General features: G+C 38.1%; 1 protein-coding gene across 5 annotated transcripts in view; it reads right to left on the bottom strand.

Moving 5' to 3' along the window:
• Positions 1–27403, bottom strand: part of LOC129768358 (multidrug resistance protein homolog 49) — a 104480-nt gene that overhangs the window by 26074 nt on the left and 51003 nt on the right. Inside the window, exon 1 of one of the 5 annotated variants that reach the window (XM_055769955.1) lies at positions 3553–3924. The exons of the other annotated variants lie outside the window; for them this stretch is intronic. The gene's annotated coding sequence lies outside the window, so the exon portion shown is untranslated. Of the gene's footprint in view, positions 1–3552; positions 3925–27403 lie in introns of those variants that run through there. 5 annotated transcript variants of the gene reach the window in all.

Genomic DNA, 27403 nt, shown 5'->3' with positions numbered 1-27403 from the left:
ATTCACACTTTTAAAATGAATCTTAATGTCTAGTGAACCTTTCCACGAACCAAAACGGTGCTTCTATAAAAAATAGATATCGGTAATCAGTACAAACAAAAGTTATCACCCATGCTAGAGGAAAAACTCAATAGAAATCTCCATGCAATGCGACACTGTTTTTATGTAAAAAGCAAGGATTATTCTGTGTGTTCACATAGAAAGAAATAAGGCGGAAAACGATACACTTTACACCCATGCTCAAATTTAATACTACCGTAAGGTGTTAACTTTTCCGACTACACTCAATTGCACTTCAAACAAAATTAGGATTAATTCCCAGCAAACATTAGATCGAATAACTTTGCATATTTAAAGACATATATAAAGTGGGATCGAATTACATTCATATAATATATGAGGGGCTCAGAATGAAAGGGGTGTAAGTGATTTGATCGATTTCTCTTCATCAACTTTTTCTTCAGTTAATAACTCAACTGCAAAAACGTTCCAATCTGAGTTTGCTATAGAATCCGATAGATGAAGTTCTGGTCTATCATCCACATTGTCAAATATAGCTGGGAATGTGTTTGCAGCTAAGTTATGACCAAAAGAGAGAGTCGATGTAGAGAAATCGGTGATGTCACTAACACCCCTTTCATTTTGAGCCGCTCATATAAAAAAAAATAGTATTAAAGTATAAATTGTGCATGTCCAATACCATATAGAATACGAAAAACATTAATTTGTTTTTCACTACAGAATAAGTCGTAATTCAGTATAAGAGGCATCGATTTTATGATAAAAAAACTATCGTAAAACCGATCTAGGCGAGTCGTATAAACATATAATTCAATTCGAGGTAGACGGATGTAAATAGTCGACGTCTGGTGGTGGACGACACATTTGGAGAAGAAAAATTATCTCTCCCATCTGGTAGATGACAGCAGGTCCGAAAACAATTTACTGTCTGTATTTCTTTCGTATCATTTGTAAAAGTTTAAACTACCCAAGAATAATAATTTAGATTGCCGTGCAAGATAGATGCTCCAGAAGCGCTAACTACCACTATTGAAGCAGCACGAGGGCCCGACCATCTTCTGACCGGATCTCGCTTCGTGCCACTATTCAAAGGACGTGTTAGAATGGTACGAAGCCAACGGGGTCACCTTCGTGCCAAAGGAAATGAACCCGCCCAACGCGCCGGAGCTTCGCGCAATAGAGAAATATTGGGCGATTATGAAGCAGGCCTTCCGGAAGAACCCAAAAGTTGTCAAATTCGAGGCGGACTTCAAGAGAAAATGGATTTCTGTTCAAAAAAAACTACAACCTGATGTTGTACAGAACCTTATGGACGGGGTAAAGAGGAAGGTGCGAGCATACGGGCTTGGGCTGGAAGTATGAATAAAAAGAAAATGCCAAAAGTTGTTTAATAGTTTTTATTTTACTGTCTAAAATTTTCAAAAGGATCGGTCTACTGGGCGAATTTCTACAGCGTTTTTTCCGTGATGCAATTTGATGTGACACACCCTTTATGCAATTATTTTCCTCCATTTGTTTTTTTCTTATCAGTAATAAACGACAAAATAGTATTATCGTATATACGCATGACAATAATCGTATAAGGTACATATATAAGATTTTTGTTTATTCGAACTAATTCGCAAGCATTTACCATGTATGTATATCGCCAATTTTGCATGCATATGCTAGTTAGGCGCATCATATACCACCCAAAATATGGTGTTTAAGATTCTGTATATACATTTGTTATGCGATTTAATGTTTGCTGGGTTGATTTTTATTTCAAAGAAAACATGAAAAAGCTGTTCCCTGTAGAAGAGCCCATCTTCCGATGTATTGACAATTTGTTGGCTATTGCATGAGAAAACGTATTTCAGTGTAAAGTTTTGAAAATTTTGTTTGATACTTTTAATTAAATTTTTAACATATCTCTTACATTTCCTTTTGATCAAAATTTTATTAGTCTTATAGCTTTAGAGTCAGAAAAATTTGTAAAATTTAAGAAAAAAAGCTCTGACCCTTTTAAAGAAGAAGTCTATTTTTTTGTGATTTCAATTATGTAATAGAGACTGCCTAATTTGGCATTCACATCTGATTTTGTTCTATATGGTTTTGAAAACATAGAGAGACTTTTTTTACATTTTTATAAAATACACATGCTATTTTAGAAATAAACATGAAACTATCAATTAAGACTTTAACTTCGGCAGCATTTTCCGCTTAATTTCAAATATATAACCATTATAAGCGATTGTGCGGAGTCGTATTAATGGAAGATAAAGAGCCGTAACGACATGAAGCTACTGAGATGATGCTTAGCTGAGTTGGTTGCCGTTCGTCAAAAGTGGAACCCGATTTGTTTATTGAAATATCGATTTTATGGGTTATTTTTTATTTGTTCAGTGCATTTCATTGTTATTCCCCTTAGAGGTTTAACTCCACCATAAACGTTTTGTAAAAACTTCCACACAAATTTACGTTTGCCAGCCTAAATACAAACATATTTAATTATATTTTTTGAACATGTTGAGCCAATAGAATAGGGAGGCGATCTGGCGTAGTGGTAACATTCATACCTCTCACGCTAAAGATCACGAGTTCGATTCTCACCCCCGACATTCTTCCAAAAATGGAAGTAAAAGTGACGAACCAGCCAAGAGTGTTGAAAGTCACTGTAATACAGAAAGAAAAAAAAACTGACGTTGAATTTACCGTTAGTTTCCCATCGGTCTCATCGGATCGACAAAGGACTTTTCGTTTGTAAAGCGTCGGGTTCGGGTGGGGTCTCATCGTGTTACTCGCTGATCAACTGCCAGCTTCCATTAAGCTCAGTGGATTTAATGAATTGATTTTATGACATGAAAGAAAAGGCTTGAGACTGCTGAGAGTGTACAACAGTTTAGAAAAAGGAGAATCAAATATATGGGATTGATTTTCGAAACCGCATCGTGGAATACTTGAAGAACGCAGAACGCAGTTTGAAAAATGCACGGAATAACAGAAAAATAATATAAATAAATTACTAAAAGAACATTGTTCGATTCCATCCTAATATCGATTAGCTGTTTTCAGGCATCATCTGCGTAATAAAGGGTTTTCGAAAATATGTCCGAGAGAGCCTTCATGCAACTCCTTTTCACTTTGTTGAATGAAGGTTCAATTTTTTTTCGTTCGCGCGTTTGCATTTCTTTGAAGGGCCATTTTCCGGACTATTAGAAAATGGCCCTTCAAAGAAATGCAAACGCGCGAACGAAAAAATTGAACCTTCATTTCAACAAACGGATATACCAATTGATTACAAATTTTCACAAAGGAACAACAACATATTACGAAAGAATCCCATCATCATTGACATTATTCTGTTCAACTCCCAAATAATTTGATTTGTTTTGATTTGATTTGTTGATTTGTTCAACTGAGATGTTGATATCTCATAGTTTTGTAATCACACATAGCCAGTAATGTTACGTTTAAATTCAACGATGCTCTTGGATGATACCAAGCAGTAGATCATCGTAAAAACGGTTTTAACAGTCCCACGATCGTTACCTTCTATCAGTTTTTGTGCCGAAAACCGAACAGCCGCACGTTATCACTTTACTCCTTCTCTATCGTTGACGAAATATTGTTCTAATATTCTCCGTATCACTTGTGGGATTCTCACACAACACAGCAACTTAAAACTTTCTCAGCTTTTCAGCAACATTATTTCGCGCCAACAACACTAGAATTCACACGCTTTTTTCGTGCTTCAATTTTTTTCAATTTGCAATTCCACTATGAATGCTCCACTGGCTCCTAATTAGACAGCAGCCGTTCAATCTCGATAACCACCTGCTTTATATTCTAAGATTCGCAAGCGCCACTTTTCATCACTGTTTGCATCCGACCCGCGCGACGTTCTCAAATAGACTAACGCTTGAGTCCAGAATCACCGCACTCTATACAATTAGTTGCTCCTCGCGGACTCGCAGCATCATCATCGCGGATAGCAGCAGATCCAGCAACAGCAGCATCATCATCATCATCAGCAACAAAACATCGCTGCTTACCACCACCACCACCATTTGCCGCTGCCACAACCGGCGAGACCGGTGAGACACCACGCGAGATCAACAGAACGCGCGAAGCTAGTGAGCGAGCGAGCGCGCCAATATCTTTCCACAGTCAGTCATACTGGGTCCCGTCGCGTTATTTCCTTGAAGGCAGCCAAACTCAAGCAGCGAGGGATTTTTTGTTGTTTCTCCTCTTCGGAGGGGAATTGATACTATTAATCCGAAAAAGACACTAAACTTTACCGCCAGCCGATCGTCTGAAGCCGATGCCGCTGAAGGCGGGGGCTTTCCCAACCGCGATGAATTCCAGCGGACGGCGAATGCGTACTTGTAAACCACCGGGGCCATGTGCGTGACAGTGTGACGGTTGTACATTTTGAAAATATTGGAAATACATACGTTGACAACTGGTGTCCAGCATGAATCATTGGTAGCCTCCTTCGTGGAAAGTTTACATTTTTATCTTCCTGTTGGTTTCGAGGCTCATATTGCACAATATTTACAAACACTATGATTTGTCAGCGAAATGTAATCGACGCTCACTGAGATAGATCGCCTTTCCAAATCTCGTCACACAATTCATCTGTTCATAGGGATAGCAACGATTGCTGATATGAGACATGAGACATACAATGGAATGCCTATACAAACAACAGCGTCAGAAGTCTAAGAAAATGAACTTTGGATTGCGCTGATCGAAGCGCTTCAATTGAAACATGTTTGAGCCGGTTCCACCCGGAAATACCAAAGCTATTGGAATGTCCAAGGGTTCACCGGAAAGTTCGGGTCGATTTTAAGGGAAGATATCAAGGGCATCATTAGATGAATTTACATTTAGTCAATTGATTATGAGGGACTCGAAAGGAAAGGGGTGTAAGTGACTTGATCGATTCTCTCTACATCAACTTTTTCTTTCGTTAAAAATTGTGCCGCAAAAATGTTCCAATTTGGGTTTATTATAGAAATCGTGCCCCACGATTTTATTCTAGTCTTATCAATGCCCTAGACTAATGAAGGAGAGGTGTGATAACTGCCAACTGCTACTTGCCTAATTATTTACTAGCTTTTAGTACATTATTAGGTTTAATCACAATTACACCGTTTTACTTAAAAAGTTTTTTTTACTTATTTTATTTTCTAATTTTAAGTACATTATCTGTTTCATTAGAATATTTCTCTACAATAAAACCATCGTACTGTATTCTATCAGTCAATAAATTGCATTTGATACCAATATTGAGGAGATTGCAGAAAATACATAGTGTGTTCTCCAAGTCAAGTTCGTTCGTTTGATACACATATCTCAATCAACATTTTATTTTATTTTTTTTTTTTTGAGATGATATGCTATTTTGTAGCGGTGGCCAAATTGGATTTTTTCAGATAAGCAGTTTTAAAATGACAGCAGAGATAAAGGTATTTTATAAATTCGATCAGTTCCAATTGGTCAAATTTCTATTAATGTGGGAAAACCCTACAGACATACAAACATACATACGAACAGTTCAAGCTAAATAAAACCGTTTAAAAAAGTAATTTGTTATTTTGTGATTGCGACCATATTAGATTTGGATTTTTCATGATCTACTGTGATCTACTATTCAAGCCCTTTCATTTGATACGCATATTAATCGGGTTTTGAGAAAATATGCAGCCCGTCATTTGATAGTGGCAGCCATCATAGATTTGCATTTTTCATAAATAACTGTGTTCTACTAGTCAAGCCCTTTAATTTGATACCCATATTAACGGAGTTTTGACATAATATGTAGTCCGCCATTTTGTAATGGCAGCCATCTTGGATTTACATCTATCATAAATAACCGTATTCTACTAGTCAAGTCCTTTCATTTTATACCCATATTAATGAAGTTTTGAGAAAATATGTAGTCCGCCATTCTGTAGTGGCAGCCATCTTGGATATGCATTTTTCTTAAATAACCGTATTCTACTAGTCAAGCCCTTTTATTTGATACCCATATTGCTGGGTTTTTGGAAAACCCATATTGATGAGGTTTTGAGAAAATATGTGATCCGCCATTTTGTAGCGGCCGCCATCTTGGATTTTAAAGATCATGAAATACCCAGTTTTATAATGACTACAGAGCTAAATGTGTGTTCCAAATTTCAGAACAATCGGTCAACAGGAAGGGGGTCAAATTTATATAATGAGGGTCAGCGCTACAGACAAACATGTTACAAACATACAAACATACAAACAGATTACAGGGCAAGCTAAATGAAACCGTTTAAAAAGAGGGTCGATGAAAAGAAAATCGAACATGTCACTTACACTCCTTTCCTTCTGAGCCCCTCATGTGTATGGTTGTTTCACAACCTCTCGCTACCTCTCACGCAACATGAAAATCACATGCTCCCTGATCCTGGTTGATTTCTCGTCGAAAAACATCGATATCTCGCGTAATATAGCACAATTTCATGTTTATGCTCGTTGTAAATGTGACTTTTCACACTTTCACACTGTTTTTTTATCCCTTTTGTTTTTTTTTATTTTAGGCTCATTAGCATTTTAGCTGTAACAGAGCCGAATTTTAATCGTGTACATGTCACATGTTTATCATATTTATAATGAGCACCTTACACAGTTGCCATTTTTCAGCGTTAGAGTATTCCCTTCTATACCATTGCATATGGTACACATTTACACAGTAGCCATTTAGGCGTAAAAGTTTTCCTTCTGTTCTTCCATTATTCAGTTAGACAGGACAGCGGAGACAGTTAATTGATCATTGTTGAGTTATTTATAGAACAGCAACCCGATGTGTCTTGCAGAGCAGAGCAGTTGTATAGATGAATCGATCTTATTTCGACCGTGGATCGATCTCCATCGCTGATGATTGTTGCGTGGACGTAGCTATTCTGTAACAACACAAAGATGGTCAATGAGGGCCCTGAGTTTTGAACTCACGATCGATCGCTTACTAAGCGAACGCGCAACCAATGTGGCTACGGAGACCCCCATTTGCTGTTTTTTTGTTTGTTCCATTCAGTTATGAGTTACAGGGTGTTATCAATGAAAGTCAACAATGAGAAAATTCGGTACATTTTACACTTTTTCTTTGTGAAACACGAAAATGCCAGACAGGTAACTGAAATTGTGAATAGTGTTTATGGCGCTGATACTGCAACAGCAAATTACGTGCAATTTTGGTTTCGTCGATTTCGTTCAGACATTTTTGATATGAAAGATGCACCTCGCACAGGCAGACCCGTTGTCGAAAATGTCGATAAAATCACAGAAATAATTGAAGTTAGCTGACATGCGAGCAGTCGTAGCATCGCCCTGGAGCTAAATATCGACCATAAAACATTTTTAACCCATTTGCGCAAAGCTGGATTCAAAAAGAACCTCGATGTTTGGGTGACACACCAATTAACACCAAAACATGATGGATCGAATTTCTACACTGTATCAAACACTTATCCGTACAATACTGGCTCGATCGTTACAGCACAAAAAATATGCCTAAAATAAAGTCAAACGACAGTAGATTTGGTTCTTTTCGTCAATAAATATTTAAAACAAACAAAACAAACAAAAAATAGTTAAATTTGATAAAATTGTAATACCTGAAAAAAAGGTCAAAAATTCATGCCAAAAAGTTGTCCATACAATTACGACCGTTTCAAAAATAATGCGTGTGAACAATCATCCATCTGTCACTCAGCACAAACAACACCTGTTGCACCGCTATAAAGTGCGTTCCAGTTATATCAGTTACTAGCTGACCCGGCAAACTTCGTCCCGCCCAAAATTTTTTTTTTGTTATCAATACCTTCAAACATTCACGTTTTCTTACTATGAGCTAGTTCATAGGTCCAATCGCAGAACTGTTCATTGATTGATCTTCTAATCGACACCGTTGAATTTACCTTTTACTATAAAATTCCCAGTATTTCTAACAAAACTCATCATTATAATATCAGATTATTTTCAGACACAATTCTCGTTCAAGATTTTTCAACCACTTGTGAATAACATGTTTCTCCGTTACATGGAATAAATGTTTTATACAGAAAATATGATAGAATAGAAACCCAAATCGGACATTGTTTTCCCCTTAGAAAGGTGGGAAAAATGTTGAACCGCTTTAGAAATGTTTCTTGCCCCCTAAAACCTCCACATGCCAAATTTGGTTAAGTTTGCTTGATTAGTTCTTGAATTATGCAGAAATGTATGCCTTAGAGAGGGGGGTGGATAGTCTAACCATCATAGAAACATTTGTTGCATCCTAAAACCTCCATATGCCTAATTTGCTTTCATTTGCTTGATTAACTCTCGTGTAATGCAGAAATTTCTGTTTCATTTGTATGGCAGCCCACCCTTAGAGAGGAGGGTGGAGAGTCTAACCATCATAGAAACATTTATTGCACCTCAAAACCTCAATATGCCAAATTTAGTTTCATTTGCTTGATTAACTCTCGAGTAATGCAGAAATTTGTGTTTCATTTGTATGGCAGCCCCCCCCCTTAAAGAAGGGGGCGGATAGTCTAACCATCATAGAAACATTTGTTGCGTCCGAAAACCTTCGCATGCTAAATTAGGTTTCATTTGCTTGATTAATTCTAGAGTAATGCAGAAATTTGTGTTTCATTTGTATGGCAGCCCCCCCTTAGAGAGGGGGGTGGAGAGTCTAACCACCATAGAATCATTTATTGCACCCTAAAACCTTCATATTCCAAATTTAGTTTCGTTTGCTTGATTAATTCCCAAGTAATGTAGAAATTTGTTTTTAATTTGTATGGCAGCCCCCCCTTAGAGAGGGGGAGGGACCTCAAACTATCATGAAAACCTTTCCCGGCTCCAAAAACCCCTACATACCAATTTTCATGTTGATCACTTCAGTAGTTTCCGAGTCTATAAGAATCAGACAGACAGACAGACAGACAGAAATCCATTTTTATATATATAGAAGAAGGTATCAGTGCGTTATATTATGATTTTAAACTTTATTTTCGAAAAAAATGCCCGTTTCTCACATTAAAATCCCAGTTGTTGTCTGCAAACTGAACGAGGTCCTAAAAAATGAAAACAAAAGAATGTCCGAAATCGCAGAAATTTTGAAATCACCACGATAGTTTCTTCAGTATGTACGTGCTCCAGAACTTCAAGAAAACTAACATTTTAGAAGCAATTTCCGAAAGAGGATGTAAGGCAAAGCTTACAGAACGTCATCATCGCATTATTCTGCGGGGAACAAACAGAACCCCAAGGTGAGTTTGGTATAAAAAATCTCAACTAATTTAACAAAAATGATGTAAGTTATACCTACGTTGAGGCGAAAAAAGTTTCACTGAGAACTAGCGTTTGAAGATTTTTTTAAAAATTAAAAAATTAAAAAGGATGTCATATAGTGATTGTGGAGATCACAGGAATCTCACGAAACAATGTGGTCGGTCACACCAGATGACGAGGTTGTAGTCGAACGCGTGCAAGTATTAGAGAGAATTGTCCTCTTTATGTTAACTGAATTCACGCAAGGTGATTCACTAACATGGACTACAAAACGGAGCAGCCTGAAGAATCATCGCAAACGGCCATTCACTATTCTTCAGTTACCCAACGAGCAACCGGACGGCGGTGACCCTCGAGGCTTTCCAAATAGCCTTTCACAAGGCCGAGAGTTAGTACTAATTTGCCAAATATACCTTTTCCAAGGCTAGAGGCGAATGAACCGTGCAAACATTCAAGGCGTTACATTTGGCATAGAAATCTGAACTAAGTAGGGGAAAGGGGGGCAGTTTCGGACAACGCTTGTAAAAATTAAATGGTACAATTTTCAACCAAATTAAAAATAAAAGTAAGTTAACAGCTGTCATATGTTTAAACCCCTCCTGGTCGTTTATTACATACGAAAACAACACAGTGCTCTTTTTCATACACATTTCGAAACCTTTGAGCTTAAAGTTGTAAGCATTTCCCTAATTCCTTTGTGAACGATTTAGAAATTTAAGTACACCACCTCAGTTAGTAACTAATATGAAATGAAAAAACGTTCATACAACGGGGAAATAAAGGTCTATATATTAGATAAAATTATGATTCGTCTTCGGATGGTGGTGGGGCATATTCGGACATCGTTCACGGGGCACATTCGGACACTGTTTAATATCTCATAAAATTTGTGTCTGATTGTTGTTTACTAACAAACATCAATTTAGTCTGATTCTCAGACCATTAGGATGGTTCGAAACTACAAAAAGAAAACCGATAGAACCAGCATCAACGAAGATGAGATGGATAGAGCTATCGAACTACACCCAAAGTTAATTTTTAGCACATGCTATGGCATCCCGATTTATTACATTAAATGAACCGAAAAATAACAGAAAATGTTCTACTCCCCAATATGTGTATATCATTTGTATAATATATATGCTAGAGCCAATATGAGCGAGCGAAACACATTTAAATGAAAGCATATGAAAGCTTATCGTATAGTTTGCCAAATACACCGCCCAGACAGAGAAACACAATCCCAAATGAAATGAGAAAGAAAACAGAAAGAGATGTTTGTTCGCATACATACAAACTCTTTTTAAGCTTTTAAAACAGCTCATTATTTGCGCATTTGACCCTCCAGCACACGAAATGGCATTATTTCTGCCAAAGATGAAATGTTTTCAGCCAACGCTAGTTTGGGTGTAGTTTCGAATAGAAGATTTTCATGATTCTAGCTCGCAGGTGGTCCAACTGGGTCCATTGTCTTTGCTAATTTCCCAACTAACGGTTGCATAACGGGAAAACTGTTTCTCAATGTTCTGAAACATATGAAAAAGGTAGCGTAAACGCAACGTAAACGAATCAATTTCAAAAAATCAATCAAAATCAATTGCACTTTGGAAATAATTTAATATTGCCGATAAAATTGCACAATTCATGTATCTTTTTCACCTTATGTCACAAATCGTTTACAACCGCTGGATGTTTCAGTTATTTCAAGCAAAAGCTCTCAGTTTCCCAGAACGATTGGCTACGCAACCATCCTGGAAAAACTATTTCTATACACGACCTTTTAGGTATAGTTGCATCGGCTTATAATGCTTCTTTCAATCTGAGTAATATCCTAGCTGGATTCAAAATGACAGGATATATTGAACCTTTTCCAAAAACTTCAGCGCGGAAAACCACCACTCGAAAACGGAAGAAAGCAAAATCACGAATTTTTACTGACTCTCATAGCAAGCAGTTTCCTTTCAGACAAATACTGATAAACAGAAAAATGCAGAATATTCTGGAAATAAGAGGAAACGGATGTAATTGTTGATAACATAAAATTTTAATTTTTTAATACATTGATGTCCAAATGACAACCAAGATGAATTCAATTTTTTTTAAGTTTACAAAAGATATTAAAAATCAAGGAAAAAAAGTGTCCGAATGTGCCCCCTACTAATAAAAATGACGCAAGTACTACTGCGTTGAGACAGTGAAGTTCCTCTAGGAACGTTGTGCCACCGAAGAAGAAGAAGATCCTATGCGGTTGTATCTCGGAAACAACCCTTCATATTTTTTACGTTAAGTTTTAAAAGGTTTCCACTACACCAAGTATAGAAAATATATGAATCGTTTGTTTAAAAAACCACATAAATGCCAATTTTGTCAAAATTGATTTTTTGGCAGTTTTTGAGTCCTTGTGGCTACCTACATTTACCATCAAAATTTATGAAAAAGTTAATTTTGCCAACTCCCTTCAGTTGGGGTTTCAAATAGTCGTTCGGTTGAGAAACCCCGTAAGTTCATGTTTCCAATCATCACCACGGGCATCACTGCGATAGATATACAATTCGATTCAACTCAACTCAATCGGAATGTCTTCTGATTCGGATTGCGACCTGGATACGATCTCGAGTGTGGTGTTCGGCGGACAGCAGAATACAAAGCGGAAGTCATAAAAAGGGCAAGAATCAATGTAACGGCATACAAAAATAGGAAGGGAAAGGTTCGAATGTGACCACTGTCAAACGTCTTTTTCGGGTTGGAAATTCGTTTGACAGTCCTGGAGCAATAGGCGAATGATTGTGCTTGCCCTGCTACACAATGCATGAAGGGATGCTTCTGAAAGGCACAGTTAGCCCTTAGTAATATGTTCGTCTCATATATTATGTAACGCAAAAATATTTTAAAATATCCTCTCTCCCTCCCTAACATATTTTTGTATTCCTTATGTATTAAGAGTCAAACAAATGTTACTTATCCGATCCCCCCTACCCCTACCTCGTTTAATGCAGAACATAACTTATAAACAGCCCCATTCTTACTTGGTATGAGGATTATGAACATTAAAAGCACATAAAATTGAATTAAATCACTTCAAAACCTCCCAAGTCCGTCAATTTCAAAGCGTTATATTTTAAGCTTAAATTATTATATTGATGAAAAAGTGATTTAACATTCGAAGTTTTGATATGACCAGGTCAAAATTTTGAGAAGAACAGTTTTTTGTCTCGCAACTGCGTCGAATGGACTTATATAGTTTCTCAAACAAACGATTCACATGTTCCTTCCTGGAATATCACGATGTTTACTTATTCATTGTTAAAACGGTTTCATATCATGGGCGTGAATTGGAGCTTCAATAGTTATAAGAATGAAGGAAATATCATTGACTTTTAGCCATCTCTCATATTTGATCCCATCACCGTCAATTCGATCATGTTCCCTTCATTTCCGGTCTTCACTCTCCTCAAATATTGACATGTTTGAAAAGTTATAAAAATCGCAGCGCCTGAGCGTCCACAATTGAAACAGAGCTTGTTTATGTGGTCGCTTCCTCACTTCGAAATTATGTATACAAACAATTAGCTCAATTAAACTAATGCTGATGGATAAGGTGCTAGTTAATTATCCTCGCCCCTTGGGCGAGAACAGATAAATGAGAGTGATGGATGTGCGCTTTCGATTCTACCTGTTTAGCCGACGATTTTCCCTACACAATGATGGGAAATAGTTACTCAATATTTTTTGTTTAATACAAAACATCAATTCGCTGAGAAAGAGCAGAGTCGAGGTGCGATCGTCACATGTATTGGTTTGCCTAGTGAACGAAAGGCTCCCGAACTATCCAAGAGAGCCAGACTGGGTGCGCTTGTTAAAGTCCCGGCCACAAGTGATCACAACCATCGGAAATCTGATCAGATTACTAATGATATAGTTACGAGCCCTGACGTGATTGTGGATTAATCGAGATGCGCCCAGACGCACTCGGACCGATAAATTCTCTCCATTGTAAATATGTTTGCCATTTTTGCTACTCGAAGCCCGATCTTGTGGCTTTCAGTTATTATTAGGGAAGCGAATTTATCGTAATGGTTCCATAAATCTAATGATAGTTATTTTGGGGTTTCCTCTTCCAATATAAGCCATAAAAAACTAATTTTATGGGCATATTGATGAGGCTTATCTTCTGTAACCCTTCAGTTGATTACATCAGAACGTTGGGTGTAAAATAAAAGAAAAACAGACCAACCAAAATGTTCTAAAATAGATTCTCTTTACGGCAGCATGAGATCTGCAAAACTGTGTACAAAACAATACAATCATTTCCTCTATTTCACTTCTGACCGTCATCATGTTTTCTATGCGATCCCAATTCAACCGCAAACGGTCAAATTTGGAAATTCCTACAGCTCGAGCATGACCAAACAATCTCGAAGATCTCGTAGTAATAATGCCAACATGTAGATAATATCCCTCATGTTGTCGGAATTTCACCAAATAACGGGAGATTAAAATGCGCTGTAGGACTGAAATGATTACATCGCGATTCGTATTCATAAAAACGAATCCACGACTAGACAACAAGCAATTAATTTTGGCAAAACATATCGAGGTTACCATGAATTGCACAACACGCAGCTTAATATGAAGTTCATCAGACAAAAAGCAGCGGCTGGTCGTCAACTGCAATATTTGTTTCCTAATTTTTTGTATTTGGCTTAAAACAAGAACGGATTGAAACAAACAATTAGGTACATGTGGATGTTGGTTTTAGAAGACATCGGATTGTTTGAGTAATTCGTTTTCTGTTAATTCAACTCATTTTAATTTTACTTTTTTTAACTAATATTCAGCTCATATGAATCTCAGGATTATGTCCAGGAATGTATAATCTACTATTGTACATTTCACCAGGTGATATTTTAGTGAGAAAAATCTCGTTGTCAGTTTTCAATAATAAAATCGCAAATAGAGTTAACATTTGAGGAGCTAAGTTGCCGGTTTTGAAATAGAGAGATGAAGCATGTCGCAAAATTTTTGCTCCTATTGTTTGTAGGAAGAAATATATATTTTTAAGTCTTATTTTATGTTGATTAGTAACTGTTACATATCAAATCTTATAATGTAGTTTCTACAGTATATTCTAGGATCGATGTCACTATACTTCATTTAAGTGATGTATTAACAAGATAATTTCTACAAAAAAAAGTTTTTGTCAGTTTATCACTAGAGCGACTACGCGATTCAATTTGTTTTTGATCCACAGCATAACCGTTCTAAAGCTTATTTTTAAATTGCAATCTAGAAATGTGCGAGACAGACTGCTGAAAGACTCTCAGGGCGAAAAACGTAATGAAACGCGTAAAAAAGTAAAGGGGGTTGAGATCCGGAAACAGATTTGATCATAAACTGGGAGATCTGGTCGTATACCGAGCTAACTATATCTGAAAGTTCTAATATTCTATACACTAGATCCTCAAGGGGAACCTTTGACTTAAACCGCACAAAAAAACAACAAGTACATGGTACAAACACCTCAAAAGTGGATTAAAAGAGGCATTTTTTTGAGGTCCGGCACGGACAATGAAGCATTTTATGATATTTCATTTCGGACCGCAAAGCAGAATTCTGAGGCGCCCGAGGAAGCAATACGGACATTTGTATCAAAACAGAATTGAGTGGTTTCAGACGTCAAAACGTACTGCCTGACAGTTTTCGATCAAATTTCTGGTCTTGAATTTTAAACCTCGGATGAACGGAAGAGTACCCCGGAAGTATGTAAAATCGAAATTCCCTAAAAAGATTCTTGTCTTGCACGAAATCTGCAGTTATGGACTTAAAAGCGAACCTTTCGTTACTTCTGGAACCATGAACCAGCAAAATTACCAGGAGAATTGAGGTAGATTGCCTATTCTGACCGGACTTGGAAAGCTGCTTACTCAAATCCCAACAGACGATGTTACAGCAAAAATGACGTTACAGAGTTTCCCAAGAAGATAAATTCAGTCAATAATCCGGAACGAAGGCCAATTGAGGAATACTGATCAATTGTGAGACACATACTGAGAAAAAAGGGTGGAACTGCAATTCAACTGAAAGATTTCAAGCCGGAATGGAATTTCGCAGCCAAACAAGTGTCAACAAGGATCGTGCAAAAGATGATGAATCGTGTACGAAGAAAGGTTCGAGTAATGACCTAGGTTAAGAAGCAAGACTGAAACAATCATAACAAGAATCATCATACCTACTAACCTTGGAAAATAAAACGCGTTTTTGAAAGCTAACAAGATTTTCTTGTACGGATTTTTTCGTGATCAACCTTTGATCCTTCAAGCCAGGATCTCATCGAAACTGAAACTTGTTTTTCAAAAAATGCTCCTTTTATATGTTACATCATAAATAGAGAATAGTATTTGTGATGACTTTGTTCGTTAAATCTTATAGTGATATGGTGCACTGTGATGTAATGTGGTGTAATGGTGTGCGGATCAATGATGTTCAGTGACATCTATAACACTACCGGTCTAAAGGCCGATTAATACACCCAAACTAGCGTTGGCAGAAAACATATCATCTTTGGCAGAAATGATGCCATTTCGTGTGCTGGAGAGTCAAATGCGCGAATAATGAGCGGCCGAGCATTGTCGTGCTGCAAAATAACTTTAGTGTGTCTTTGCTCGTATTGTGACCGTTTTTCCATCAGTGCACGGCTTAAACGCATCAATTGTCGTCGGTAGAGGTCCCCCGTAATGGTTTCATTTGGTTTCAGCAATTCATAGTGCACCACACTCAGCTGGTCATAACCTAACTCATAACCTTCTGGCCGTGAATATACCGCGCGGCCGTCGATGTTGATGCATGGTCGGGGTATCCATACGTTGCCCGACGTTTAGGGTTTTGCGTGATAGACCCACTTTTTATCGTCAGTAACGATACGATGCAAAAAAAAACCTTTCTTTCATGCCGTTGGAGCACCGTAAAAGAACGGCGTTCGACATCTCGTGGCTTCAATTCATGCGTCACCCAATATCCTTTCTTTCGGATCATTTCCATTGCTTTTAAACAATCGGATATGGTTTGCTGAGCTAATCTAAGTGTATCTGCAAGTTCTGGTTGCGTTTGTGACGGATCTGGATCGAGTAAAGCCTCCAATTCTTCATCTTCAAACTTTTTTGGCGGTCCGGAACGTTCTTCGTCTTCCAAGTCAAAATTACCATTACCAGGTTTAACTTGCAAACCACATCTGACACGTTCGCTCAGTTGGAGCATGGTCATCATAAACTTCCACTGAATTGCGATGACTTTCTGCAGCTTTTTTCTTCATATTTAGGTAATGAAGTAACACTCCCCGCAAAAACACTCTTGTTGGTACGCAAATTCGTGCATTGTTTCCGGGTTGAATATGGCCTCAAAGTGCAGCACATTTCAGCCGGATGTGAAGAAGATAATCTCTTTAAAAATTTGTATTTTGGGTGCGTTTAAGACGTGTTTATCAATGTTGTTTCAGTTTTTTTCCAGTAGTGGCATTGCTGTTTTAAGAAAGCCTAAAGATCTGATAAATTGCTCAGTGAATGCACAAAACATGTTGAAGTTTGGAAATTTCAAGAACAAGCATTTCCAAGAACCTAATTCGACATAATAAAGGTTCATCCGCCGCCGTTTACATATCTTGATAAAGGAACTCTTTTGGGTTTTAATTGATCAAGGAGTGACTTCTGTACCAAATATCATCAGGACTTGTCAAATCACTTTTCGATCAACAATGGATTCAATGATACAGTACCACAAACAAAATGACAAAACAAACGAATTGATAGCGCCGTTTTGATTATCACTTGGAAAAGATTCCGATTCCAAATGAAACGGCCTGACTGTATTCTGAGAGGGATGTTCAAAGGTATGCGCTAATATTTGTCGATTCAACGTTTCACTGAATAACGCACTTCCTAGTGTTCAAATATGTTCTTGCAGAACTTATTTCCCCCAGTGGCATTCGTTTGTTGTTACTGACTTCACTCTCAGTAGCTTCGCTTCGACTAGAACTACTTGGGAAGTCGTCCACAACAAAAAGTGACTTGACTAGAAAATAGATTTACTAGCGTTGACTAGCGAGGATGACTGGTGAACTAGTCCAGCCAGTGGTTATTCTATCTGACTCGACTACTGAATACAAATCTGCCTCTTCATTCAACTGACTTCAATCCACATTTCTACTCCCCTAGGAACGAAATTTATACCCGCGTACGCAATCTTATTTTTACTTCCATATAAAGAGGAACGAAAACATGATTTCTGATGCAAAAAAGAAGCTACCCCATCAATGGACGGTTTATTGTCTACCCATCGTGAACTCAAATCAACGAACTGAGACATTTATCAAGTATGCTAGAAAGATCCTCGCGATAGTATTAGTAAATAGCGTGCAAAATAGCGCGCAGTTATTTTCGTGTACGATACAAAAGAATCTAGCTCACCCGTAGCGTATGTCAAACCACGTTGAACTCAAACATCGATGCATGAACACGTACATGGGAGAGAGAAAGAGAGGAACGAATTCGTTTTGGGGAAAGTCACTTCAAAATGCAATGAGAATAATTTGACTGGGCAGAATAAAATGATAAAGTCCAGTCGGTAGAGGGAGATAGCGATTAAACGCCCGACTGACTTCGTTTTGGCGGAGAAACTGCGTGAAGAAGCCAGAAGTCATTACTGATTGAATACGGATATAGTCAGCTGACTATCCTCAGTTGACAATGACTATGCAGAACCCTGGTTGTATCGAGCAATCATTCTCTCAGTGATGGAGTATGGCAGTTTTTGCTTTCGATCAGCTGCCGAAACACACCTCATTAAACTCGAGCAAATTCAGTATCTTTGTCTCCGTATTGCGTTGGGATGTATGCCCTCAACGCGTACCATGAGTCTCGAGGTTTCGGCAAGCGTACCCCCACTAAAAGATAGATTCAATTTACTATCTTTCAGTTCCTCATCCGGTGTAAGGTTATGAACCCATTGGTGAACGAAAATTTTGAGCAACTGATCGAGCTAAATTTTCGCTCTGGATTCATGAATTCATCTCCATTCAGGTTGATCCTTCTTCGTATGTTCCAAACCGTGTTTGTTTCCCTGACTACATCAACTCCGCTGTGCAGTTTGATCTGTCCATGAAGCAGGTTATCCATGGAATTACAGATTATCATCGATCGGAGTTCATTGCAACGATCTTCGAAGTATGGGCGTATCAATTGTAATAATATGTACTTTACTGATGGGTTCTCTATAAACGAGTCCACAGGATTTGGAGTGTTCAACGAATTTTTTAGCACCTCCCACAGTCTTCAGTATCCTTGCTTAGTGTATATTGCTGAATTGACAGCAATACACTGGGCGCTGGACAGCATCGCCTCACGACCTGTTGAACACTATTACATTGTAATGGATAGTCTTAGCTCTGTCGAAGCTATCCGTTCAGTGAGGCCGGAAAAGCATTCGCCATACTTTCTTGAGAGAAAACGAGAAATATTGAGTGCTTTATTCAGACGCTGTTATATCATCATCTTTGTCTGGGTCCCTTCACATTGCTCAATTCCGGATAATTAGAAGGCTGACTCATTGGCAAAGAAAGGTGCGATTGAAAGCGACATTTATCAGCGTCAAATCGCCTTCAATGAATTTTATTATTTAGTCCGTAAAAATACTATCGCCAACTGGCAACGCAAATGGAATGAAGATGAATTGGCCCGGTGTCTTCACTCGACTTCCCCTAAGGTTAGCCTCAAACCGTGGCTGAAAAGTCTGCACTTGAGTCGGAACTTTATCGCACCTTCTCCCGACTCATGTACAATCACTGTTCGTTAGACACGCTATTCTTCTGTATCAATCTTGCCAGCAACAATCTCTGCGTTTGTGGCCAAGGTTGTCACGACATCGAGAACGTTGTTTGGTCATGCGAGGTGTATCTTGTTGCCAAATCTAATTTAGAAAACTCCTTTCGGGTCCGAGGAAGACAGCTCAATGTGCCGGTGAGAGTGTGAGATATGTTCGCTCTTTTAGACCTCGATTACATGTCCCAAATATATATTTTATCTCAAAGCTATCGATCTTCGTTTGTGATTGTCCCTATATCGTTATACGCTCCTTTTCTTCATTTGCGAGTGATTGGTACCCTTGCTATAAGCAGTAGAATAAGTTGAAATGAAAATACACAATAGATATAGGAATAGATTTATGATCATCATGATCATCAATATTGTAACATTTTCCTTATATCCCATCCCTTTCCTGAAAAAGTATGTCACCCTTCTAAAAAAAACATATGGGAACGAAAATGTCATGATCGCTTTCAGTGCTGTAAGTGTATCTACTTTGCCGCTCATTCGCTACATATCGCACTTGTATATGCAGCAATGATTTACGATAGTTAGAGATTATGTATGCGGTTCAAAACTACACTACACTCATTGAACGTGGTCTTCTCCCGACTCATGTCCAATCACTGTTCGTTAGATGCACTACTCTTCCGTTTCAATCTTACCAGCAGCAATCTCTGCGTTTGTAGCCAAGGTTATCACGACATCGAGCACGTTGTTTGGTAGTGCGAGGTGTATCTGGTCGCCAGATCGAACTTAGAAAACTCCTTTCGTGCCCGAGGCAGACAACCCAATGTGCCGGTGAGAGATGTATTGTCTCGTTTAGACCTTGATTACATGTCCCAAATATATGTTTTCCTTAAAGCTATCGATCTTCGTGTGTGATTGTCCCTATATACTTATACCCTTCTTTTCTTCCTTTGCGAGTAATTGGTCCCCTTGCTAGAAACAGTAGAATAAGTTGAAATGTAAATACACTTTAGATAAACGAATAGATTTAAGAATTGAGTTTGATCAGCAACATTGTTATATTCTCCTTATATCCCATCCTTTTTCTGAATAAACAATGCCACCCCTCTAAACTCGAGACAACCGCGAGTAATCGGTTTTCTACCTTACTAACCATAGAATTAGGAAATTGTTTTTATATAGTTATAAAAATACAGTTAAGAATTCGGCTCCTTAAAACTTATGTAACTGAGCCTGTAAAAATAAACGAATTAACACGTTCGTCGCCCAATGCGTTGTTTTTGAGTTGCTCACGAGGCCCAAGTTGCGGATGATTTATTAAATAAAGACCAAACATAGTTTGTAGACAACTTTTACATGATCTAGAGAAATTTCTTTCTATTTGAAGACGAATTGACAACAATAGCACATGCCAAAGTCATACAGTGATAGACATTCGTTTAACCGCACTTGGAAAAAACTTGAAACACAAGGAATGTTCTTTTTATCGGGATACTTATTTGCTGTAGTGGTAGTATATTTGAGTCAATTTTATTGAAAGGACGCGCGTCACTATCACACACACACACAAGGCGGCATCGGTGGATATCGGTGGAGACATACGTTTAGCCGCAGGGCATAAAAATCAGGTTTTCGCATAATCACCAAGCCTTTATCTGTCTTACTTGGGAATGTTTAATTTTCAAGGTAAATATCAGATGTGCAACGTAAGAAGTTGGTCAGATTAGTGATCTACGTAGAATTTAAAGGAATGGCGAAAGGTATTCTATTGACGGAAGAGGGGCGGAAAATAATAAAGATATTCAGTGAACAAAAGTTTTTTAATCGCTCGATCGTAACAAAAATTGGTCTATCTGAGAAAGTGGTACGGAATTTCTTTAAATAGTGCCTAAAATATGGGATATAACGACCAACAAATGGGAACACCAAAGTTACTTTACGTCTTAAAGGTCGAAAAAAACACGAAGAAACCAGGAAACGGTGTCCTGCTCATACATTAAGGCAGAATCGGTTGTTCCAGTAACGAAGAGGCATATTGTGCGCATCATGAATGAGTCACCAAACATCATGTGGAAGAAACCTCAAGGGAAGCCGAAACTGACCGCCACCCATAAGCAGAACCATCTCATTTTCGCCCGGCAATACATGGAATGGAAGCTAGAAGGGAGAAATATTGTATTTTCCGGCGAAAAAAGTTCATTTTGGATAGCCTGGACTGTTACAGTTGCTATTGGTACAATTTAAGTCGACGGAATGTCGTGAGATCGAAGCGAAACTTTGGGCCGGAAGTTTGACAGTGTGGGGAGCCGTTTCCTATCACAGCAAACTTCCCATTTGTTTCATTTTCACCCGAATGCACTCCGAAAAGTATCATCAGTTACTGGAGGACGTTTTGATTGGTCATATTGAGAATAACGCTACCGGTGCCAAAACGAGTTTTCAAAGTGATCCGAAATGGAGGGGGACATACTAAATATTAGCTACCGATTGGACTCGAAATTTGCCGCACCTTTTTTTTTTTATTGAAATTTTAGGATGCGGCTAAACAAATGACCACCCTGATTCCACATATTTCAATTACATAGAAAACAAAAAGTGAATTTATACTTTTTTCAGAATGAATTCGATGAAAATAAACAATAAAAGTCTTTTATGAACAAAGCTGTACAAATAATTGACTTATTTTTAAAAATATTGAGAATAGGGTGCGGCTAAACGAATGTCTACCACTGTTTTATACGGGTTTCGCAAAAAACTCCAGTACAAACCTTCTGTACTATAAATTGATAAAAAGTATAGTATAAACATTATATTAATATGATCATTATTTTGTTATTTTTCTATATATCCTATAGTTACATTTAGGTGCCCATGCTGTCAAATTCATTTTGAAAATCCTATTAAATTTGAACGAGGAAAGTGTCACCCATATCTGGGTGACGGGGCGACGAAAGGGTTAATAAAAAAAAAATGAACGTGGTGTCCGTTGATAGGTTCACCTCGGATATATGTACAATCAACAGGCTTCGTTCCTCGCTTCGTTTATTCACTTGGTGCAAGAAAAGTGAATATTCACATTTTATTCAATTATCTGAATCATCCACACTCACACACTTTCGGTTATATATTCTAGAATGTTAAGTAGCATGACACATTGTGGTTCATTGGGCATTGACAGATTTCCAAACGTGTGCGTGTTCCCAGGGCAAGCTTAAAATTCAAAGAAATATTTTCGACGGAAAAATGAACTGGCCACTAATCTAATTATTGATATACCATTCGGCTATAGTAACCACAACCTTCAGATATAAGGCAATTCCAGAGTATAAATCACCTGGTAGATGGCAGATGCCAAGTATCACTGATTAAGTATGTATAACAATCATTGTTTGATATAGGTATGTAAAACAGCTATCGTCGATGGTTGTAGTTCAACGACATAGGAACACTAGACTCGAAGCAGATTTCGTCGATCAGTATTGAGGCGTATTTCTGCAGCATCAAATATAATTGATCGATTAGCAATGCTAGTTCTTTCTTGTTTTCCGAGATGTATCAGCATCTGCGCTTCACTTCATTGCATGATAAGAGAACGCGTTTCTGTGGGTAGTTTAACCACAAGCTTCTCAGGTATTAGATCTGGGAATTTCCTATCATTCTAAACAACTTTCAACGAAAGAAGCTGAATAAATATACTTTGGAAGCTCTTTGGTGGTGAGCTTCAGGAATAGATTTAGTTACTACAAACGATGGACTACGATTGAACTATTATGCAATATCCAATATTCGAAAAATAACTTTTTCTCGTGTGATGTATTTTTTAAAGCGTGCTGCAAATGATTCATCAGTGTTTGCTTATTACTCAATTACAGTTGCAGAAACAGATGATGGCCACCAAAGTGTTGTGATCAAAACCGGTGGAAATTTAAAATTTAACTGGACAGCTCATTGGTAAACCTGGTGTTTTCAGTTTTCTCTATTATAAACCTGGAAGTTCCAACGGAACAGAACAACAAACTGGAAGCAATGAATGAAGTATTGCACTAATGAGCAAAAATGCCACGAGTTGCCATTCCCATTCACTCTCATTCGAACTGGTAGCGATCCGTTTGAGCAATTTGCACGCTTTTCCTCCACAACACCGCCGCCACAACAGCAAAGGGTGGGCGATCGCTCATTACATTTTCCCAGGATCATTTGCGTTACAAATGGAGCGAGCTTTAGCAAAAATCTAATTGCCAACCGCGCCGCAAATGTTTCATTCTAGCTCCAATCAACCGAACCGCGAAGCGACCTATAATCGGACCCAGATGGTGGCCCACTCTCCTGGACCCGCGGATCGAGCAAACTGTGCTGTTCCCTCTGTAATTGCTGCTTATCGCAGCGCTGATGATCGTTCACCAGACTCACGGCACAACTATTTGCGTTGCGAATTGCGTGCGTACTGTGGCTTGGATTCCTGTTAGAATTTTATCTGACTATCTATTGACTGCAGTACACTTGAATGGTTTCGCAAATGAAAGTTGCTCGAATGAGATTACCCGCAATCAGTGCGTTATTTTCAAAAGTTATCCATAAAATAAAATTACAATTGGCTGAAAAAAAGGGTAATCGATATTTCTTACCACGTTTATTTGCGGTAGTCTTCGATGTTTTTCTGTTTGCATTTCAGAATGTAAAATACAAGGTGTATCGTTCCTTGTTTAGAAAGTAGAAACAGCACTCAAAAATTAGATCCCGACGATATTTTATCATTTCCTGTTCAGAAATGGCTATCGAAAGTGAAGTTTATTTATTTGGGGTCAGTTTTCGATTACCGAATATCTCGGCTGGTATCTGGACCATGACGACCATAATTTTGGTGACCTAAGCCCATCACCAAATCTGGATATTACACAAATAAAAAACTTGATAATACAATGATAAAGATCAGAATTGTTCGGTTGTCAAAACTAGAAAACTAAAAACATTCAAGTTTGAAAGCTGTCAGAAAAGAGTACTATATTTTGCGAACTACGAAATGGATAACTCTGCATAAACGAGAACGCTACAATCATCAATGAAACAAATCATTTTACACTTTTACTAAGCGGAAACATAAAACGCGAAAATGTACAAGTAGTACACAGACATCGCGTTTCCTGTTCAAATCACAGACATTCATTCATTCATTCAACACTCAGCTTCCGTAAACTAATCATTGTCGGTGAAACATTTTCAGACGAGACGAAACCCAACCCAATGAGGTCAACAATGATAGATGCTGTACTGTTATCGCACAACGCCTAAAGCGCGTTATCTATACCATTTCACTGAAAAGTTCGCGTCGCGTGCTATCAGCAGGTGCTAATGTTAAGCCTCAAACACCGCCAACAGCTGATTATGATGATGCAGATTAAACAACCGAACCGTTGGACGATGAAGACGCGTTGCTACGGAGAGTAATCGGCTACCTAAGATCGTTTGCTCCAACCAAACAACCAGACACTGGTTGTGAGAAAAACGAAAACATGCGTCCGAATCCGATCCGTGTTCTAGGTGCGCTTCCTTAGACTTCCGATAGACAACCTTGGCGATACGTAACGGTGTCTAAAATCGTCACCACCAGGTTGATGGGCTTGGTGCGAGACTGTGGGAAATTATGCTGGGCTTTTCTCTACTCCCACTTTCTAGTTCGCACTTCGTAGGAAATGGATTGTATCATGGCGCTAATAGCTCTCACGTGCGAAGTGGTGCAACGAATCGATTAGTATGCTGCCGGGTAGCAGCCGTTGTTATGCCCATCTTCGATAGACCATCTCAATTCATCAAAATGATAACCGGTTATAATAATAGGCTTAGACAACTCCGAGTGCAACATCCGAGAGGAAATAGAATACAACAACGAGTTAATGATTTGAGTTATGATAATCCATAAACCACACGGCGACTTGTGTAAAATCCCAATCGCCCGCCCGAACCTGTTTCGATACAATGAATCTTATGACACGATCGAGTGCGGTATTGATCATTAATTGCACCTTTCCAACAATCGCGCTGCTTCCTAGCAAACACACAGAATGTGGAAATTTCTTGTCTCTCCTTGAAATCGATATACCAGATAAATTTCTGTTTATTTTCTCATTCGATTGTTTGCTTTTATTGGGTCTTTACTATGTGGTAGATCATCAACTAAATCTATATATACACTGAGTTTCACAACTATAAAACCACTCCATTTTTCCGAGTTTCCAGAGATATGTAAGAAGTCGGTTGAATTGATGTATATAATGTAGGGTATAAAAACTATCTTCATTTATAGGACTGGACATTTGGACTTTATTGTTGTGTTCAGGCGCGAACCATTCAAAAGACTAAAATTCCAGTGTTTTATAACAATAGAACTAGATGGAAAAAACTCTCACTCTTTTACAAAATTACGTCAATTTCACATGAATCACAAAAAGTTTATAATTCATATGTCATGTTTAGTTCTCAATCAGTTCAAATGACCCATTCGGAGTGGTTTCGACAAAGCTGTGTCATGTTGTAGTGTGTGTCTCGTTCTACGCATAGGGTACTACTCGTTGAAGCTCTTCAAATCACTTATATTGCTTGTGAGCTGCATCTACTCCTCATAAGTTCTTGATAGGGTTTCGATCTAGTAAACAAGCTGACCAGTCCAGAATCTGAAGCCCCTATTCATTAAATCATGCCATGACCTTCCGGATTTAATGAATTGATGCCAAATTACCTAATTATCCCATTGTTTTTGATGCAAAAACAGCAGTAAACGGTTCTGAAGTACTTCGTTGCACTTATGACTGTTCGTTAGTGTTGATGGTAAAAAAAAATCAACTTGAAAAGAATTTCTTCATACTGGAAGGACTTACGGGACGTGTCATGTAATTTTTCAACTCGTAGCAACTCGGGCAGTTTGATGGTTTGAGGAAAATATTTTCGAAAAGACTTGGTTCAGAATGTTTTTCATCAACACGAAAGCATAGTCAGAAGTGCAATGATGTACTTCAAAATCATTTACTTCAGTTTTTGCATCAAAAACACCGTGATAATTGGGTTATTTGGCATCAATTCATAAAATCCGGAATGTCATGGCGTGGTTTAATGAACAGTGACTTCAGATTCTGGACTGGTTTACCAAATCAAAACTCTAACAAGAACTTATGAGGAGTGTTCGTACTAGGGATTGTTAACCGGTTTTACCGTTACCGGTTTTACCGGTAATACCGGTTCATTTTTCATTACCGAATTACCGGTAATTTTACAATCAATAACAGGTAATATCGGTAAATTTCATTTTTACACCATAAATAATATTTGTATTTATGCCGCTTAAAAATATCACTCTATGTTACCGCGACCCGGGGTAATGAAACACGTTCTTTCAGTTGCTTAGCAGCAGCTATAAAGCTGTAAATTTATTATATAACAATGTTAATTCTACAGGTAAGTGATAACAGCGTGAACTTACATATTTAGTGTTTTCCATACAGGCAAACGACAAACGTTCGGAATAAATTTCTACTATTTTGGTTATTGATGCCAATCCGCTTACTGCACGGAAGGCGGCAAACAATAGTTCTCAGCGTATCCCCATGGACCACAATGAAGGTATAGTTTTTTCCAAAGCAAACGTCACTTTGTCTCATCGTGTCATTATACTGTCTTCGATACTACGGGGGGATTGGTCAGTGGGTTCACCCAGCATTGCGGTGCACAATGGGCTCCGCAACATTCTAGAATCAAAATAAGATGGAAAAAGGACAACTGGCAGTGTTGCGTTGATTCTGCGACCTCCGAACTTCAATTCTAAAAACGCTGCTCGATCTGGAAACTAAACACTAGATAAGCTTCAGCGATGAAGAACTGATAGTGATAGAGGAATTGATTGATGCCCTCGAACTAGGATTGGGCGATCTTTATAAAAAGATCGATCTTATCGAATCGATTTTCCAAACGACGTAGAGATCGATCCACTGATTAAATCGGTTCCAAATAATCGATCTTTGCTGAATCAATCTTTGTCGAATTGATAAACGCTTTTTTTTCGATTTTTCTGCTTATTCTATATGAATTCTGTCGTTTCATTAAACAGGAAATACAAATTTCACATTTCTTTCGAATATCAAATATTTTGTTTTGTTTCTCAGCATGTGGCTCATAGGGCATTCATAATGTGCCGTCTGGTAATCGTTTTATTTGATAAATTAATTGAAAAAGTATTATTAGAAATTCAACAACCACCCAGAACTCAGCTGACAATG

The sequence above is a fragment of the Toxorhynchites rutilus genome, chromosome 2 (assembly GCF_029784135.1).
Source record: "Toxorhynchites rutilus septentrionalis strain SRP chromosome 2, ASM2978413v1, whole genome shotgun sequence".
NCBI lineage: Eukaryota > Metazoa > Arthropoda > Insecta > Diptera > Culicidae > Toxorhynchites > Toxorhynchites rutilus.
This window is presented reverse-complemented; position numbering and strand designations above follow the sequence as displayed.